Genomic DNA, 19,518 nt, shown 5'->3' with positions numbered 1-19,518 from the left:
TTTCATGGTATAGAGCAGGAGCTTGAGGTATCATACATCTACTAGGATTTGTTTGGAAGTGCTGTGGAAAATCAGGGATTCCATAAAACCAGGAGGTAAGCTGGGATAGAGTACTTTTGCATATTTTGGTTAGGAAGACAAAGCAGGTATTTGTTTGGAGATGTGGCAAAATAGATGCCACACATATAATCAGAAAATTATTGAAAGGAATATGTATTTTCTCACATAACCCCATCCCTGCCCCCCCCAAATAAGATGCACCTCTTGTTTTGGGAAGGCAGAATGAAGAAAGATATTTTTCCAGAGTCATGGCTGGGTTCTGACTGCAAGAGATGCTGACCAACACTGCTCAGGAAGAAGCTGCCATTTTAACCCTTTGGCAGCTGCTGCTACTCAGCTGAAAGCTATGGCCAAATTCACAGCAGCTGTGAAAGGGTGAAAAATATGATGCTGACTTGTGCACTCTGGCTGCCCCTCTCTTCCATGGATGGAAAAGATAGTTCCCACAGCCATTATAATATCCCTATGCTTCAATTTCAGTACCTAATTTAGTGTTCTTAGTTAAGACACACCCCTAAATTTTGAAGGCAGATTTTTGGGAATAGGTGTGCGTGGTATGTGACAAAATACTGTAATCAACATGCAGATGTAAAGTATCTGCAACATTCACATTGCATGGTTTGTGCAATTAAATATCTTACTTAGAAACATGCCTCTGAAAAAGCAGTTAAGCTGTGTCGAATTACTGTTCCGTTAAAGAAAGGAAAGAGTTAGTTTACCAACAGAGATACCATTCCTGTAATATAACCCAGTAAATACTATTGTTATCCCTATATTACGGATGGGGAGATTGAGGCACAGTGCGATTGAGTGAATTATTCAAGGTCAAACAATTAATTAGTGGTCATTAGAATTTGGGTGTCCCAGGGCTTCTGTCTTATGTTTCATCTATTAGGTCACACTGCTTCCCATGATAGCAACATGCTTGTGTAGATTTGAAATACAATCCGTTTCCTTTTGCAAAATATTACTGCAAAATGCCGCAAAATTGGAGAGGCATCCAGTTTGAAAACAGGTTTCCTGTTTTTCAAAATGGAGCAAATAAGATTTTAAATGAAGTTTAAAAATATGAAAGGATGCCAGTCTGCTGTTCTACTTTAAGTGAGATTAGAAGAAAAAATATTAGGAGTCTGCTGCTGATTTCAATTTTTTTTTGATTGCATAGCCTCCCAGAAAATCATGGCTGGGTCCCAAGGTTCTGAAAGAGAAATTAAAAGCATGCTCCTGTAATTCCTGTCTTTAATTGCCATTCCCATAGGGGTTCCAAAAAAGTTGTTCATGATGTCCATCTTCAGTGCAAGCGGAAGAAAATAGTTCTAAAAAGAAAGTAGACAGATATCTTTTGTCTTCAGGGAGATCCAGTACTTAGGTATACTGTGTCCTTATTCTTAAATAGCCAATTGAAGTTTGACCTACCAGGGCTTTCATTCTCTGTTTTTAAGTGGTGTTTCTAGTTCAACAGCAAAAGTCTTCCATCCTTTGCATCTTAATTTCCCTAAGCCTCCTCATGTCTATTTTAGCCATTTAATCTTTTATGAAGTAAGCTTCAGGGAATATTCTTCCATTTTATTCTCAGATGACAGTGTCCATATAGTTTAGCACTTAGTGTTTCAGTCAGGTTATGAACAGAACTCCCCATTCAATGAGAAAAATCAGATAACTCATTGTTGAAAAAACAAGATGTTGTAGGCTGACCACTCTGATAAGATTTTAAGATCTTGAGCCTTTAAATATAGGCTTTTAAAAATCATTCATAGCATATTGAGGCCAGGACAAAAAAAATTCCAGTGTAAAGTAATTGATAAAGCAAGAAATTGGTGCCATTGCCAGTCCTCTCTGAAATCGTGTCTCCTCTGTTCTAGAGTGTCACGTAGTATATCAACAAAATACATTATATATAAATTATGTCTCAATGACAGTCTGGACATTGGACTACTATTTCCATTAAGTAAACAGGACTTGGACTTGAATAATGATACATTCTCTTAAAATATTAGGTGCCAAATGATTTTTGTTCTAATTTGTTACAAGTAAAGAAGAAAAATATAAAGGTTCCTCGGGACAAGCTATCATATGTAATCATATCTTAATGGGAATTTTAATCATTGTACAAATAATAATATCTAACCTGTGTTCTATTTGGTTATCTTCTAGATAATTTTTGCCACTTTAATCCACATGCAGTGTAGTTTGAAGTGATTAGTTACATGAATGAAAGAATTATTAGAATGGTTCTTGTTAGAGAATTTGGATTGTAATTTATTCCTTACTGGAGCTAAGCATTGCACACTGAAACACCTCAAAATTAATAAAAGTTGAGGTCTATAAACTTCAGGAAAAGGTTGTTTCATTTAGCATATTGTTCTATGTATTCTGCTATAAAAATATTCTAATGAATATGTAAACTGCTCATGCACACTTGCAGTTGCTTCAGTTTTTGTGTGGTTAAGAGAAAGTGAGAGAAACCAGATCATTCATTTCATTTCGTAATTTATGGGTAAAATTAGATAATGCTTAATACCTGAGGGAAGAATAAGAATTTTAATGCTGGCAATTATATATGGTACAGATATGGCATATTCTTGGGAGCAAATAGATGTCATTTTTGTCTGTAGTTGTTAGAAAATAATACAAATACTGATAGATGACTCCCCTTTGCTTCTAGGTCTCTTGTGAGTTAAGATCAAGTGTAGTACCTGCGTTATATGTGTATTAGGCTTTCTTTGTGTGGCAGTCCTTCAAGGAGTCTATCATGAACTCTGACTAGTGTAATAACGCATTAAGTCTTGTAACAGGAAAGTGTCAGCCTCATTCTTATCCCCGGATCTTGACAACTACCTGGCATGGGTTTTGTAGTAGTGCTGGCATTTTGTAGTAGCCTTGTTTTGTCAAAAGAAAGAACCTGTGGCATCTCTTTGGATTTTGTACTTAATGAGCCCTAAGGAAATACCCATATGAAGTGTGTTTCCATTCATAGTTTCACATTGTTGCCAAACTATAGTGCAGTCTCAGTCCCTGTACAGGGTACAGTCTCTGAACCTAGCAGCTCAATTCTTATTTCAGAAGGCATATCTTCTGGGACTGTGCACAGTAATGTTAGCTGGCCCTTGTTGCCCAGGTGACAGCAAGATGACTCACAGCTTTACAATGAAGGGAAAACCAATACTGGCTGTAATATGTGTTAGCTACAAAGGACCAACTCACAGGATCATCATAAATTCTAGTTTATTAGATGGGATGTGAAGTTTTAATGAAATTATCAATGCAAATTCTGGGGGGTTATGATGGGTACTAGTCACCTTAGCACACACATACATGCACTCACTCATTCAAATCCATGTCATTCAGACCCACGTAGTATAGTATATAGTAGCTGCTGTAGTGATTGTGAAAGCACTGCTGTTAGTATATCTGCCTATCCGAGGCCCTGCAGATCTGCTGTCAATGGTCAGCTTAATCCAAGGTGGTATCGCCTGCTTATCCTTCTGTCTCAGTAGGTCAAGTGCTGGAAGAGAGAGCACCACTGAGGGTCACACTTCATTGCCTTTTATCCCTTTCTGGCAGGCTTGTGTGATCCCCTAGCATTATCTTGGCTGCCCAATCCAGAGGTTGCTGTCTGTGGCAAAGTGGGAACTCCCTGACTAACCGCAGTGATAGTCTCCTCACCTGCCTCTGGGCATACCGCCCGTCTTTCTTGCCTGCCATGCCTTGATGATACATAATTAAGGTGTTAATGAGGCAGGAGGCTGCCCTTTGAATGCCCTGTTCTCCTGGGCCTATGTATGCAGCTCCAACAGCTGAGCTCTGCTCTGGCCTGAGGCTGGGCTCAACTCATCTCAGTGTTAGGCCTCTTGCTTTCTGCCGTATTACGGGCCACGCTCTCACTGAGGCCTCTCCCACTCCACCGACTCTCACACATTTTCTCTCATACTGACTGTTTGCGGGGCCACTCTTATACCACCCCTCCTTTTCCCGGGGCCATACTCACCCTGCCCTTGCCCAAAGGGTCCTGGGGCTTTTTTCCCTGCAGTCCCTGGCCAGCAAGCACACGGCCTCTTGGGCCTCTCCCACAACCCTCATCCAAGCGAGAGCTGGGCAGTTTGCAGAACACTGGAGTGACTCTGCCTCTAATCCCTCACCAGGTCACTTACCCAGTTGCTCTGAATTAAGGGCTCCTGACTCACCCCATTGTTTACCCGAGGCACTTCCTCAGCCACCCCGCCCAATCAGCCTCTGGCCCACCTGTGGCCTCAGGTACCTGAAGGCTTACCTGGACCTAACCTGGCCCCCAAGTTAGCAGGGCCTACCCTCAAACCTCCTGCTCACTGTGACCCACTTCACACCCTTTCCTCATAGGGCCTCATCTCAGGCCCCCTGTTTATAGGGCCTCACTATTCACCCTTCTCAGCATTCCCATGTTGTAACTATATCCCAGCCCCTAACGCCAGCCTCTCTCCTTGAGCTCTGAGCCCCTCACTCTCACTGGGCTTCTTCCCCCCCCCACACACAGTTGGGGCTCCTAGCTCTGGGTGTCTTGCCTCTTCACTGGGCTACATGCCCCTAGCTAGGCTCAACAGGCCTCCCAACTGCCACTCTGATGCAGGCTGTCAGGTGCCCCACTGCAACCTGCTCTACACCTCTGCCTCCATTGAGGCCCATACTCTACCCCCATATGCTGGGGCCTGGGGTCACACACACACCCCACAGGCTCAGGTGGCTGCAGTCGTGCCTGGCCTCACTCTCCACTCTCCAGGTTCTTGCACCCCACATAGGCTCAGGTGGCCACAGCTGTACCTGGCCCCACTCTCCACTCTCTGGGGTCTTGCGCCCCACACAGGCTCAGGTGGCCACAGTCATGCCTGGCCCCCAACTACCTCCGATGTTAATTGACCCACCTGAAGATGGCAGCTGGGGTTTATGCGCCCCTACTTGCCTTCCACTGGGTTGGTAACTGGCCTGGCATTTCTGTGGGGCTGGTCCACCAGAAACAGCCCCACCAGGCCACCCATCCCCAGCAGGGTGCAGTTTTAGGTGTTGCCCAGGACCAAGAGCCTCCTAACCATCCCTATCAGCTCTTGCCCTTACCTTCTGGTGTTATTGGAGCAGCAGCTCTACCAGGAGATATTGTTTCCTCAGTGCCAGGTGGCAGAATGCTGCCTCCAGCTCTCCTGGCCTGAATCTTAAAATGACTGCTCATCAGAGCTGGGCCACACCTGCCGGTTGCCTCTTCAGGCTCTTAAAGTGGCAGACACAAGAGATGCTCTGCCACACTGTCCCACATGGGTCTTGAGTAGTGCATGACAGCTGTCAGTCACAGTCACTGGGGTTCTGCCCCATGGTGCAGTTTGGGGAGTCCACCCTTGACTTGATTGATTCAATGGCTGTATTGTCATGGGTTACAGGAGTAGTCAATAGGGTGGGTGCTTAGTTTCAGGAATCAGTCTTCCACGTTGATTAGCCTAAAATGGCTTGTAGAGTTTTGTAATGGTAAGTTCCTCTGGCTAGGTTACTGTCAATTAACAGTCAGAGGTTCTTGGTTTGTCATTTAATTATCTACTGACTCATACTCGCATTCACTCAAGGGACCAGCCCAATATAGCAGACTTTATCACTTTACAATTCCTGTTTCAATGCAGTTTTTAACAATGGTCCAGGGTGTAACTTCATTCTACAGGGAGTACATTCCTTAAGGGTTTAAAAGTATAAAATATAAAATACATGTAAAGATGAGACAGATGGAATATAAAACTGCACTGTGAGAAATATGTAAAATGCAATGTGAGGTAGTGAGGATCAAAGGCTACTGAGGACAGTATGCGAGTTAGGTTAGCACCAGGATATATTTACAGTCTTTGAAGTGGATATTTTAGTTCTTTTGTTTTCTTTAGTGACACTTAGCTTAGTCGATATGTAAATGTAGTTTGTAGGTTTCTCCTACAGAAAGGCACTTGAGCCTTGCCATACCAATGCAATGGGTGTGCTAGGTCTCTGCAAGAATGGGTTTCTTGTTACATACCCAGACAGCACTGGGAGGTGGGCCCCTTACTGATGAGACTAGCAACAAGGTTAATAGCTTGATCATCACGTTATGTGGTACAGCACTTTTGAGGCCCTATGTTAAATGAGCATTGGGAATACTCATGTGAAAACTTGTTTTCCTGGAATGGTTCTTCCTTAACTCATTTAAATTGTCCAAAAATAACTAGAACTTTTTTTGCTTGTTGAATATAGTATTACTTTTTTCCTTCTCTTTTCCCTTTGTTTTCTCTGTACACCGAGTAAAGACAAAAGCATTCTCTAAATATTTGCAATATATATCTTTCAGCAAGTTATAACTCCATAACTGGATTATAGTTACAGTATAGAAAGGCCAGAATCTTTCAGAGAAGGAACATGCAAATTTGTGATAGTCAGATTCAATGAACAAGGGATTTTAAATGTTATTAGTAATTATTTAAATTGTCTAAAAAAACAAACCCCTACACATTCTTGTGGTTTAGTCTTTCTTGTTTATTATCTTTAGGCTTTGCTGTAATATCCATTAAGCAGGTTTTAAATATGGATTTATAACTTGAATTGGAAAAATACTGGTTTCTAATACTGGAAAAAAATCCAGTATAAAATACTTGTGCTCTAGCAAAGCAGTAGAGGTCATCAGCAGTGATAGTTCCTGAATGTAAGCACAACACATTTCCACTATAACATTTTCTTCTCAGTGGTTTCTTTGTTTAGCATGATTTAAAATGTGAACTAAGTCACAATTAGAAACAAAGCCTTGCCTAGAAAAACAGGATGCTGTTACATGCAACAGTGTCACTGCATATGATGTCATGACATGCATGTATAGCTTGGAACTTTGCAGTGATAAAGACAGCCTCCTTTTAGAAAAATCTTTACTCCAATCCTGTTTTAAATTTCACTTCATATTTTAATTCAGCAAAGATAAAATCCCCTGATCAGTGATCCTAGCAGGCTTTTTTAAAATAGCTTCCATTTTGGTGCAGTGCAGTGCAGACTCTTGGCTTAACTGGCTGAATTGATATTCAGAGCAGCAAGTAAGCAAGGATGACAGAGCATCAGTACAGCTACTCCTATTAGTGTTCAAGGAGGTGTGCTTAGTTGCAATTGCCTACTCTATCCAAGATGTAGCACAGTCACGAAGCACTGCTGTCCCTAGGATGCTATAGACAAGCCTCCTACTGTGATATATGCTGTTTTATTCATGCTTTAAGAAACAAATAATATTTTTCTGTATTTAGTCAGTTTTGAGATAAAATGCATTCTTGCAATTGCAGAATCTCAGCTTGCAACTCATGAAACAGTGCTTAGAACAACTGAATATTTGGCATTTTTAAAAGAATTTTTTAAAATATGCTTACCCTATGTATACTGTAGCCTTTGTGGGAAGATGTTGACGATACTTTAGTCCCTATTAACAAGCTCTGCTATTCTCATATGTGAAACGTCAATTTTTTTAAAGGAGTATTTTCTCTCTTAACTGGTAGCAGTTGGAACTCTCTTTAATAAGATATTTCAAAAGCCTATTGTGCAGTTATGACATGACATGTTTTCTAGGTAAAAAACCCGAGCCCCCAACCCGATTATTGTTCACATAAATTAATTCTTAGTACCACGCCAGTATTTTTTTTCTTTGAAAAAATTAGATGGAAAGTATCATTCCACCTTAAAACTTCATGCAGTTTTTCTTGAGGAAGTGACAGGTTGCCATTAACATTTGAAATGCATTGGAATCAGCTAAAAAAAAAGAAGCAGAACATTATCTCTGTATGTGCATTAGGTTTTACAGCATATGGTAATAAGTTCAATCCCAACCAAAGGTAAAGACATGCGCGTTCCCTGTGTGAGCATTCCTCTGAAATCAGCACAAACAGCATCTGACTCCTGCAGGTCAAGCAGCACAAAATAGTTGAGAAACACACAGAATCCAGGGTGCATTTGCTTTGTTCTCTGTTACACCTTTGCTTACAAAGACATTTTTTTTGGTTGGTACAGTGTGATTGGCGATGAAATCCTGCGACATACAGTCTTTTCTTTATTTCTTTATTGGCCCCTGTTTGTTGAATTTTAAATAGTTAACAGGACTGGGGAAGCGCTTGGCAGCGGGCTCTGACATTCAGAACGCACCAGCGCATGTCTGCTGTCGGGATGCAGTGCTTCGGGAGCGCTCCCTCACCCCCTGCAACCCGCTCCATACAGCTCCCCAGCCCTTTTTTCGTCTTCTCAAATGATAGTGATAGAACTTGACAGTCCTTGTCCTTGAAGGTTTCTCCCGTTTCTGAGTAAGTGGCATATTCCTGGTAGTTTGCCATCTTCCGTTTTTGTCATTATCCCAAGGGAAGTATTAAAACCACAAACAACAACATGGTGGTTCAGTCCATTTTTCTTTTAGAAACAACATTTTCTTCCCTTCCCAAGCCTGCTGTTTGCTTGCCTCCTTCTACAGCCTGGAAGTGCGGGCAATAAAACATCCCCTGTGCTTGCACTCTGCTACCAAGATGCTCTGACAGAAATAGCAGCTTCCCCCACCCCCACCCCCACCTGCCTGTGCAGGATGGTACAGTCTGCAGAGGGACTCCTGTAATGTAGCTCAGTTTATCTATCCCTTACAGATGCCGAACAGTGATTACTCCGCTATGTAATTGAAATCATTTTGGATTTGTGATGATATCTTAGCCAAGTAAGTAGCGACATCCACAGCATGAGAATAAAAAAAATAAGATCTTTCCCCCCCCTTTTTTTTTTTGCTCTGAGCTTGTTAATTTGGCAATTTGCTTCTCTTGGAGGCACAAGCTGATGAGAAAATGGTGTGGAGACCTGGTCCGAGTGATGCATTAGATTTTAGTTCATGTCCTATGAATCTCTGGAAAGGTAATTTGATGTCTACAGAATATTCTCTAAGAAGTAGCAGAAACTGTATGGGTAAAGGGTAATATGCTATCAGGAATAATCCTTTGAGATTTTGGAGGTTGAGAAAACAGTATGGGATTTGTCTCTTTTTAAGACAAAGTGGGCATGCTTTTGCTTGAGCTTGTTATTTAATGATGAGAAAACATGTGGATGGGATTTTGCTTTTATCATTACTAGGAAAAATCAGGCATTAATGCTGTGTTTTCAAACAAAGTGCAGAGATGCTTCAAAATAGAAGAAGTACAAATAGATGTTTTGCCTCATAAATTTAGCTAATTTAATCAACACTATGGCATTATCTTATGCTAGACCCCCCAAAAAAGTAGAAAAAGATCTACATGTGAAATGGATTTATTTTGTACAGCTTGTCATGGTCATTTATGTACTTTTGAAAATGAAGAGAAAAATTGATGTAAAAACCACAGGTCCTTTATGTTAAAATGGGTTAGGTTTTATATATATATAACATTTCATTGTAATTGTAATTTTTTGAGTATGGGTAGTATTTTCCTGATAGGAGAGAGAACCTTTCTGTGGCATAGCAATTTACCTGATCCTTCTTTGAATAAGATTTTTTTTTTATGAATTTTAAAAAATCATGAGTATTGAATGAAAGGGCTTTGTAGACTTCATAAATAGTATAATGCTTTAACAGAAACATAACATAATTGGAATCTTTGCCCATTATGTAAAAGAAGATTCTACACATTTGATCTCTGGCTGCAGAATTTACAGATCATCTGTCTGATTTGTATAAGGCAACAGTCAGCCTGTTCTCCATTTACTGACTTAAAGTTGTGTTATACAAGCTTGCCCACTTGCTTTTACGTTGGACATACTTACCTAGGTCTAATGAGGTGGTCACTTTAGGAAGTCTTGAAACCCTTGGATAGTAAGAAATAAATAAATAGCACTGTGCTTTCCTTACCTTCTGGAAGGTAAGTATTGGAGTAGTTAATTAGGAGTGTATATTCTTTTATAATAAAACTATTCATTTCACCATACATGGGCAAAAAAAGGAGAACTGCATACTTCTCAAGAGTTATGCTCATTTGACCTTTCGATTACATCCTTTCAGTGATTATTTAGTGGATGAAGGAGAAGGGTATTTGTAAGGTAATAGGCATGCCTAACATTTCTACCTTCACTTCTAGGATTTTAGGTTACTAGTGGATGTGTGTGTGTACTCACACACATTTACATATATGTATATATACATATATATGTATGTATCTATGTATATGTATATACACACATCAATACAGAACAAAAAACTATTCCTATTTTAACTACCATGCTTCTAAATGAGATTTACGAATGGTGCTTAAAATAGCAATTTTTTATTTAGTGAAAAAACAGCTTGTTAATCTGTTTCATAATGCTTATTTTGTATTTCAAGAATGTATTTTCTGACTAGCATTTAATTTTGTGAAAGGTCATCCATATGCATGACTAGCTTTCCTACCTTGTTCACAAATAGCTTCTTGACTCAGGTATCCAGCATGTCTTTGATCATATACAGCTTTTACTTTGTTCATGTTCTTCTCATTTTGATTTACATTGCTACCTGTGAACACAGTATTTCATATTTGCCCTGTTGTACGGACAAAGTGAATAGGTTAACAAAAAACATGTGAAAATAAGGTTTGTAGACAAGTTGGACATAGTAATGCAGCAAAATTATTATTTTTTTCCATCTTCTTGTGAAGAATTGATTTTGGCCCAGTGTATCAGAGTTAAATATACTTATATTTCCACAGGAAAGGTAATATTTTTCCTATTGGAAATGGAAAATGGCTGGTATCCGTATTACATTATGCACATTTAAAAGGTTTCATTTGTGTTTTGATGCAGCTTTGAGGGTGATTTAATATTTTTCCATTGGAATTCTAGGGTTAGGAAAACATGGTGATGATAACTAGACATCACGCTGTTTTTTTAAGTGCTTAAATGAGGTTACTTGTATAAGTTCATTTTTTGTTTAGATATCATGCCACGTATCCAAGAAACAGTCTTTCAGTTAATTTTTTTTCTCTTTTTTTCCTCCACATCTAAAATATTCATTAGACCTTTTCAAATGTTGTAAAATTTTGACTGTTTTTTGTTTTGTTTTTTGTAAAGCTAAGTTTCCTCTGACTTGGACTTTCTTTTTTTCTTTTTTCTTTGTCCTGTTTTGGTCATAGAATTAAAGTTTGAGGAGACCTTAGGGGTCATCCAGCTGAACTCTCTTCATGGCTGCAGGATTTGCTGTTTTAAACCCGTCCCAGACAGATGCCTATACAGATTCTACTTAAAAATCTCCAATAACAGAGATATGACAACTTCTCTAGGCAGCTTATTCCTTGGTCCTATGTTCTTACCGTAAGGAAGTTTTTCCTCAGATTTAATCTAAATCTGTGTTGCTGTAGTTTAAACCCATTGCCTCTTGTCTTGCTTAGTGCCAAGAAAGAACAGTTTTTCTCTGCCTTTATGGCTACAAGAAAAGTGAGATGTTATATTATTCTATGTTTTTAAGAAAAGAGTTGAAAAAGGATTTTCTCTTGTTCTTCAAATGTTTGTAGATTCATAATTCTAAATTGCTGCAGTTGCTATTTCTGAACATGGAGATAAAATAATTTTTCCTCATACTTTGAAAATATTACAAAAGACACGACCTTGTAACTACAGCCTACTCTCATTAAAAGTTTCAGTATTCTGCAGTAGTACTCTAGCACCTGATATTTATATAGCTCCTTTAATAAATTTAAATACATTTACCTAAGGCTGGCATGCAAGAACACTCTGGGAGCAGATGACAGCTGATTTACCCTACGCTGGGACCTTGTAGTGAAAGTACATAAGCTCTGCCTTATCATATTGCTATTTCTACTAGGTATTAAAGCAAACATTTTCAGAGACAAGGTAGGATTTTCTACTACATGGTACTTAGCAAATAGTCCAAATAGTTTTCAGGTTAATTTTAGAGAATGGGAAATATTAATTGCATAATCCGGTCAATTAAATAATAGATTGAGGATTAATATGACAAGTTTTGAAAAATTTAGAAAATTATTGAGAAATGAAAAAATGAGTGAGATCATTATTATTAAAATATAAATATACATATATATAGAAATATAGAAATATATTTGTCTATAGATAAAGATAGATAGATAGATAGTTATATCTATATCTATTCCAGTGTTAAGTAGGATTCTTTTCTCCTTTAGGGAAGAAATAGAAATACATCCACTTTGAATGGAGACTTAGTGATGGCCTGGGCTGGTAGCAAATCAAGTAAAAAAAATCTCTGTGTCTGATTAGTATAACTGTGCTGCCTCTGCAGCACCTGCATTCCAGACATTTTGCTAGCAATTAGCACACCTTATTTTAGATGCAACTTGTCAGTACCTTTAAAATCCACAACAGTGCTTCTCTATATTGTAAGACATGTGTTTGTATATATAAACATATATGTTTTATTCTTATTTTCTTCAGTAGAACTAAGTAAGATATTTTGTTAAAGGTAGGCATGTGTTTTATATTATGCTTTTTACAGTTATCTTGTAACTAATTATGTTTATATTTTCCTAGCATTATTAAACTTCATACATATAGTCATGGAAATGGGCAGTGGACATTTTAGTGTAATTTTTGTGCGCAATAAATTGTAAATTAAGATACAACATACACACACACAAACACTTCTAAGATTCAGTTGCAGGAAACTGGATTCATAATATGGACTAGTTATATAATAAAAAGTAAGCTGGCCATTAATATGTGGGGGAAAATAATTTACTTTCAATGTTCTTTACTTTTTTTTAGGAATACTGATCCTTTGCACATAGCATTTATATGTTTTTAAAACAATTGAGAATCACTGATTTTAAAAAAGGACAGGGAATGTAAAATTGTACAGATAGAGCTGATGAACTGAAAAAATATGTAATTTGAATTCACATAGGAGTAGAAAGATAGTCATATCAGGGGGATATCAGAAAAAAGTGAGGGAGTGAGGGAAAAAGATAGTGAGGGAAATATCAGAAAAAATATAATAAACTGCAGTGAGTCAAGAAGATACTAAAAGTGATTTGTTTCCCGGGTTAGCCACTAGGTATCAGTTAGCATAGTGAAGAAAGCAGACAAACCACAAAGTACTGTTCTATCACACTTCATGCAAGTCAGTCTCTGTGATCAGTGTGTCCCTTTTAAAATACCAATTACTCAGGATAAGACATACAGTTGTATCTTGAGATACATAACTATCGTGGAAACAATCATGAGAGAGTCCAGCCAAGCATCAACTGGAGCAACTCTAATTTAATTGAAAAGGATGTGCAAACATTAATTTCAGAATACATTTGGAGGGAAAAATACTGTTGCCATTTCATACCCAAACAACCTGAGATATACAGAGAAATAAGTGATTTGCCCAAAGTATCACTGGTAGTCAGTGGCAACAGCAGGTTGAGAACTTCCAGTTGCATGGGCTATCTGCTGTACCAGGGGTCAGCAGCATATTGCTGGTGCAGGCTGGAGTTTGTGACCAGGCTATGGCTGGTCCATTCCTTCTTCCCACAGTAGCTAGCTGCCTGCACTCGCTGTTCTCTGCCCTGTCTTTGCTTTTCTCACTGTACATTCCCAGCCTCTTCAGCAAAGGAAGTATAGACATAGTGGAGCAGCAGGCTCTGCAGCCGTGTAGAGGCAGTGGGTGGCACAGTGCACCTCTATGCCACCAAACCACTGTGCTGGGTCAGACCTGTTTACAGGCTAAATCCAGCCCATAGGCTGTAGATTGCCAACCCCTGTGATAGACCATGCTGCCATCTCTCACATCCAAACCATTGATCTAACATCAATTGCAATATTTACTGGAGCATTATCATTTAAAAAAATGTACCTTAGAGTAATCAATGTAAATTCAGTTGCCAGCATATCTTTACTTGAGCAAAACCCATTTCAATTTCAGTGAGAGGTTTTTTTTATGAGAGACTGAGTTGAAACTACAGGATTTGGCCCGCAGAAAATAACTTATATTAGATGAAATTGCCATATTTTGGTTTTGTTTTTCAAACTGAGGAAATGTGATTGATACCTTGGATATCTTATTGTTTTAAGAATATGAAAACTATAATACAGTTCATAGTAGTGATGGAATCCTAGATGAATAGAAATCACATTGGTATATAATAAGATCAGTTTTGGTAAATTAAATGAAGTGGAAAAAGGAAAAGTAAATTATTTTAAAGATGCTGAAAAAATCATTAAAACTTATTTTCTGCCATCTTTGTTAAACATATATTCTATGAAAAGAAATTAAAAATAAAAGTTCTACAAAATTCAGATTTATTAAACAAATGACCAACCTGAGAAGGAAAATTTTATCCATTACATAGCAGGGGAAAAAACCAAAACAAAACAGTCCATTAGTCACCTTTTGTTCTGTTCCCTTGCTCTTCAGGCCCCAATCCACTAGATCTGTTTTAGTCCTTGAATCTGGGACATCCTCAACAAACCCATTCCAATTGAGAAGACTTGTACCTAAAAAAAAGTGTCTTCAATATGAAAAATCCTTTGCTCTTGTTCTGTCTCTTACTCTGGTTCCTGGCCCAGTTCAACTCCTAATCAGTTTACTTTGTAAGGTGACAATGTATCAGAACCCAAAAGACTTCCCCCACCAAATTTAGACAATGACCATACAGCAGCATTGCTGGTGACAACTTATTTTTTCTGTTTAAAACAGTGTTAAGAAACAACTAGCATAGTTGAATGAAGAGTTCAAGTCAAAACTAATTCCATCCATATATTACTGAGGCACCGCTGGACAACAGTGGACAGAAATTCCTTGCTGATCTTCAAAGGTGAAGTTAGGAAAAGTCATAAGGATGTTGGGAAGTCTGTGCCTAAAGTTAGAGATAATGCTTACCAGCCAACATGCCAATAAAAGTCTATATACCATCACATGAAGAAGCATGTGCATGTTCTCATATGACTAGGAGAAACAGCATTCTCATAATTAACCACAGTGCTGATAATTGCCTGTGAAAGGGAAGGGGGAGCCATTCAATGTGCTCCTCAGCTTTAAACCCTCTCTTCTATTAGCAATGATTAGAAATGATGAACTTCTTAATTTCCACTCCCTCCTCCTGCCCAGGGTCTAACAAAGCAGGAAGAATGATGCTTTTTTATAGCTACAATATTTTCTGAAATAGCAGGCCTTCAGAAAAAGAGTGATAGTGTATATGTTTGTTTTGGCCTGGTAAAGGTATTTTGTCTCACAGGATGGATGAATAAACTAAATGTTTACACTAAACTTTATATAAACTTACCTGCTGATGATAGCACAATAATAATATATTATCACCATTAAGACATTTTCTTTGTCTTTTAGAAATGTACCCTCTCTGTACGGGACATAATTAGAAAGGAGTGGTGTTTCCAATAAACTGTTCCAACTTGCTAGGGAAGCGTTTAACCAAACCGTCAGGAGACAATCTTGATTTATAACATTTGTAAGTTAGTTTAGGAAGAAATTGCTGTCCTTACTGAAGAGAGACATTTAATTTTACACTAATTGTTTGCTGTGTTTCTTTTCTCCACTTGAATTATAATGAATGATTTTGCACATTGTTCTAAAAATACCCCTATTGATGTTTGATGTTAAGGGACCAATAGAATACAGTTGCAAAGAGATGATGATTTTATGTTGGTATTCATAAAGAAATGAAAGTATCACTTGTTTTCCTTCTTATGCTAAGGGGCATTTTTTGTGAACAACTCACAAGATACATGGTAAGAAATACCAAAAAGAACTGCATGAGTTTTCTCACATTGCACATAGAACCATTAGCTGTTGGTAAGATTTTGTTACTAAAGATTTTGTTACTAACCAAATAGAGCACTTGCACTATTCTGTGAGTAGTTGTTTTTGGAAGACTGGTCTGCTAAATAACATGTAGAAAGATCCAGAATGAGATGGTAGTACTAAATCAGAATTATTGAAAATGCTAACTGACAATGTAAGACAAGCCATTGGAACAAAAAACCCATATTGCTTAATTTAATTTAGCTGTCCCTTCTAAAACTCCTTCCTCAGCCCTTCATATCCAGAGTGGCTGAAATGGTCAATGGGCTGGGTTTGCCAGGGACTTCCTGGTTCTCCCAACAAATTATAGTTTGGTCTGGTGTTACGTTGTGCCAAAGGATTCTCTTCTGTCTTCATCCTACAAGTGGAGGAAGGGAACTCCCCCTTTCCTCTTATGCTGAGCTGTGGGAGAAGGAAATAATCATTCACATTCTTTTCTTGCTGCAGCTAGGCTTTCCCTTTCGTGCCCTGGGGATGAAGGCCTAAACACTGGTACTGGCATGTTCCAGCTTGGGTGATATGTAGTCTACGAGGCCTGGATTCATTCATTCAACTATTTGGGGTGAGATGGGAAGGAAGCCAGCCTATGTATTTCCCAGATTTAATGGATATGATATACAGCTGGGAGCCTGACTCATATGCTACACATATGGGTCATCTTTTGTGGCCAGGCCAAAGTGGGTCAGCTTGTCATTTCTGTCTGGATATCATGTTGACTTTAAGGTCAGTCAGGACAAATCATGCTCAGACTGAGAGGCAACAGTCACCATTTGGTGGTGTAATAATCACCTTCCTCCCCATTTCATCTATTAAAATACTTAATATTCATGTTTGTTTAACCAAGTTGGTAGCAAAGTACCATTAAATAAAATATCCTATCCCATAGTTCATGACTTGCCTTTTTTCCTGAGCAATACTTACTATGAATATGAAAGCTGGTATAAGAGAAATAGGGCTTTCTTTTCCTTTTCAAATTTCTATTGGGTCATGTAAAACAATACAATCAAATATATATTTGTCTTACATTTTTATGACTTCTGATAAAAAGAAATTATTAATATAAAACAAATTTGGCCTGAATGTGTTTGCAAGTTCTGTAGCGCTCTGTTATTAAAGTTTTTCTGGAATTGCAAATTTTACTGCATATGGAGGAGGGAGAAGGGGAAGTGTCTTTCTTTCTGTTCTGTCCCCCGTTTTTGCTATTTAGTAATTACTTGAAGCTTTTTTTCCATGCAAGAAATTTTATCCAAAAAAAAAAAAATGGTAAAAAAAAAAGAACATGAGAATGGAAAATGATCTTTCTCAAAAATCAGTTGAAGCATTAACATTCTGTAAATGAGGCATACAATCCTCGTTTATTGGTTTCTTCAGTGTTATTAGCATATTTTTTTAAAACAATTGCTGGTAATAAGATTTTTGAGACTAAGATAAGTCTGTTTTCTTTTATTGTTTGGATTTGAAAAAAAAGGTGTAGTTTTACTTAAAACAAAATATTATTTTTCTTCTGAAATGTTTATCTTTTATGTATAGTAGATTAAAGTTACTTAGAATACCAGCTTTCCGTATTTCTTATCTCAGTCTTAGTCTTAATCAGACAGGCATAGTATTTTAGAAGTGTTCATTGTTAGTCTCCGAGAGAAAGGAAATTTTGATATAAATTTTAAAATGAATAGATAAAGAATGTCAATGAATCAATAAATAATGTATAAAAATATAGACATATATATTTTGTTTGGTAGAAAACAGTTTATGTCATTCTTAGTTCAGAGTGGAAGACAGTAGCATTAATGGTCCATTCCTTCAAGCTTTTGAGTTCTTCCTTTTAGGCTAGGGACAGACATTACACATAAACCAGTTTAAGTGAACAGAAACTGGTTTAAACATGTAACAGAACAGATATTCAGTGCACATAAACCAGTTTGAAAATGGCTGAAACCGGTTTGAGATAAATCTGGTTGAATGTAGTATCAGACTTAAACTGATTTGGCTCAAATTGGTTTATGCAATGTCTGTCCCAGACCTCTTGCTGGTTTAAGTTAAATCAGACTCTCCCAGCATCCCAGCATGCTCTCTGGGCTGGTTTCTGCTCCACATCAGAGTTCCTCTCTGCTCCCTGGCTGGAGCTTGGCACAGACTTGCAGGCACTGCAGGGTCTGCTGGCTTTCCTGTGTCCCCCTCTTCCCCCGCTCTCACCACTCACTGCGTAAGCAGAGATCCCTTCCTCTTCTCTGCCACATCAGGGACCATAGCCAGCATGTGGTATGCTAGCTAATGCTGAGAGGTGTTTGTGTATGTGTCTCTGTCCAATTTCACTCAGATAAAGAGACAGAACAATGGCTGCTTAGGGCTTGTGGAGCTAATCAACAGGTCAGCCAGTAAGCTGTTTAAGAAGTTTGAAGTAAGGTGGAGAGAGGCTATTATTTTGCTAATTGGGTGATAAAGACTGTTATCAGCCCCCTGGCTGGCTTGCTCACATGTCAGTTTGCTGCAGACAGTATGACGAAGTAGAGGTGGAGACTGAAAAGCTCCATATCATCAACAGATGCATGCACTGCACACCCTGCTTTGCCTCAGAATGCTAGCCTGTGGCTGGGGGCTGGCAACACTCCTGCCCCTTGAGCAGCCAGGGGGGAAAACCCTGGGAGCGTGCAGGCAGAAATCCCTAATGAGAGAGTTCTGCCAGGGCTTGGCCATGTTCCCCTCAGCTCAGCTCCCTGCAGAAGGCAAGAGAGGGCTGCTCTAGCACCCCTGGGTTTCTAGCCTGAGTCACTGCATGCATGTGCCTCAATTTCCTTAGTCCAGAGAGAATGTCTGTCCAGTTTCAAACCAGTTCAGCCTAGTCAGGTTAGGTTAATCTGGAAAGATTGATTCAATTAAGGCTCAGGATTTTTTAATGTCTTTCCCTAGCCTTAAAGTATAGTGTTTTTGCAACAGTTCAGAAACCTGAAGGAGGTACCAGATACTTTCAGGCCAGTTTCTAAATTAGAAAGCCTATTGGCTTTCTAAATATATCCTAGTATTGTAGGAAAAAGCTCATAATCATCATTCTGTTTAGATCAAACGGGCAATCCACAGGTAACAGCAGAAAGATTTGGATCAGGATGATGTACTGCATGCTAGGCTGCAGCACTGCACTAAAGATTTTATGCTAATTTTAGCATTGTGGCATTTGGTTGAAAGAAGTTTTGGAGACTCTTGAGTTACCAAAGAGGAGAGAGTCCTTCAAAATGAAAAATAATGAAAACAGAATAGATGAATCAATTGGGGAGAGAATAACCTGTCAAACTCAAGCCAATATGCAGGAGACAGCAGGCATAGCAGTAGAATAATTCATTCGAATTCAAGCTACCAACGCTGGCTACAGCAGTTTTCTCATGCTTCATGGCATCCCCTCCTCTATCTTGATCACCATATACTAAACTGTAAACAAAGAAGCAAGGCTAAGAAAGCGAGAGTATTTGTATGAATGGTAGGTGAATATTCTCTTTTATTTCAACTTTTGTTGTTAATTTCTTAAACATACCACTTTGAAACCTTTTCTCATATTATACAAAGCACTTGGAAAATACAGTAGTTTATATAAAATACTATTTGTTCTAATTTGCTGTGTAATTTAATTAAATTTAAATTACTCCTTCAGTGGCTCACTTGAAACCAATAACAATTTTATACTTCTTCCCACA

At 38.5% G+C, this 19,518-nt stretch overlaps 1 protein-coding gene across 6 annotated transcripts in view; it reads left to right on the top strand.

Moving 5' to 3' along the window:
- The window catches only part of ATP2B2 (ATPase plasma membrane Ca2+ transporting 2), a 1,183,685-nt gene that overhangs the window by 532,934 nt on the left and 631,233 nt on the right, over positions 1 to 19,518 (top strand). Inside the window, exon 1 of one of the 6 annotated variants that reach the window (XM_059716025.1) lies at positions 8,656 to 8,758. The exons of the other annotated variants lie outside the window; for them this stretch is intronic. The gene's annotated coding sequence lies outside the window, so the exon portion shown is untranslated. Of the gene's footprint in view, positions 1 to 8,655; positions 8,759 to 19,518 lie in introns of those variants that run through there. 6 annotated transcript variants of the gene reach the window in all.

Source organism: Alligator mississippiensis, chromosome 12 (genome assembly GCF_030867095.1).
Source record: "Alligator mississippiensis isolate rAllMis1 chromosome 12, rAllMis1, whole genome shotgun sequence".
In the NCBI taxonomy this organism is placed as follows: domain Eukaryota; kingdom Metazoa; phylum Chordata; order Crocodylia; family Alligatoridae; genus Alligator; species Alligator mississippiensis.
Note: the sequence above shows the minus strand (reverse complement) of the source record. Positions and strands in the feature narration are given on the sequence as shown.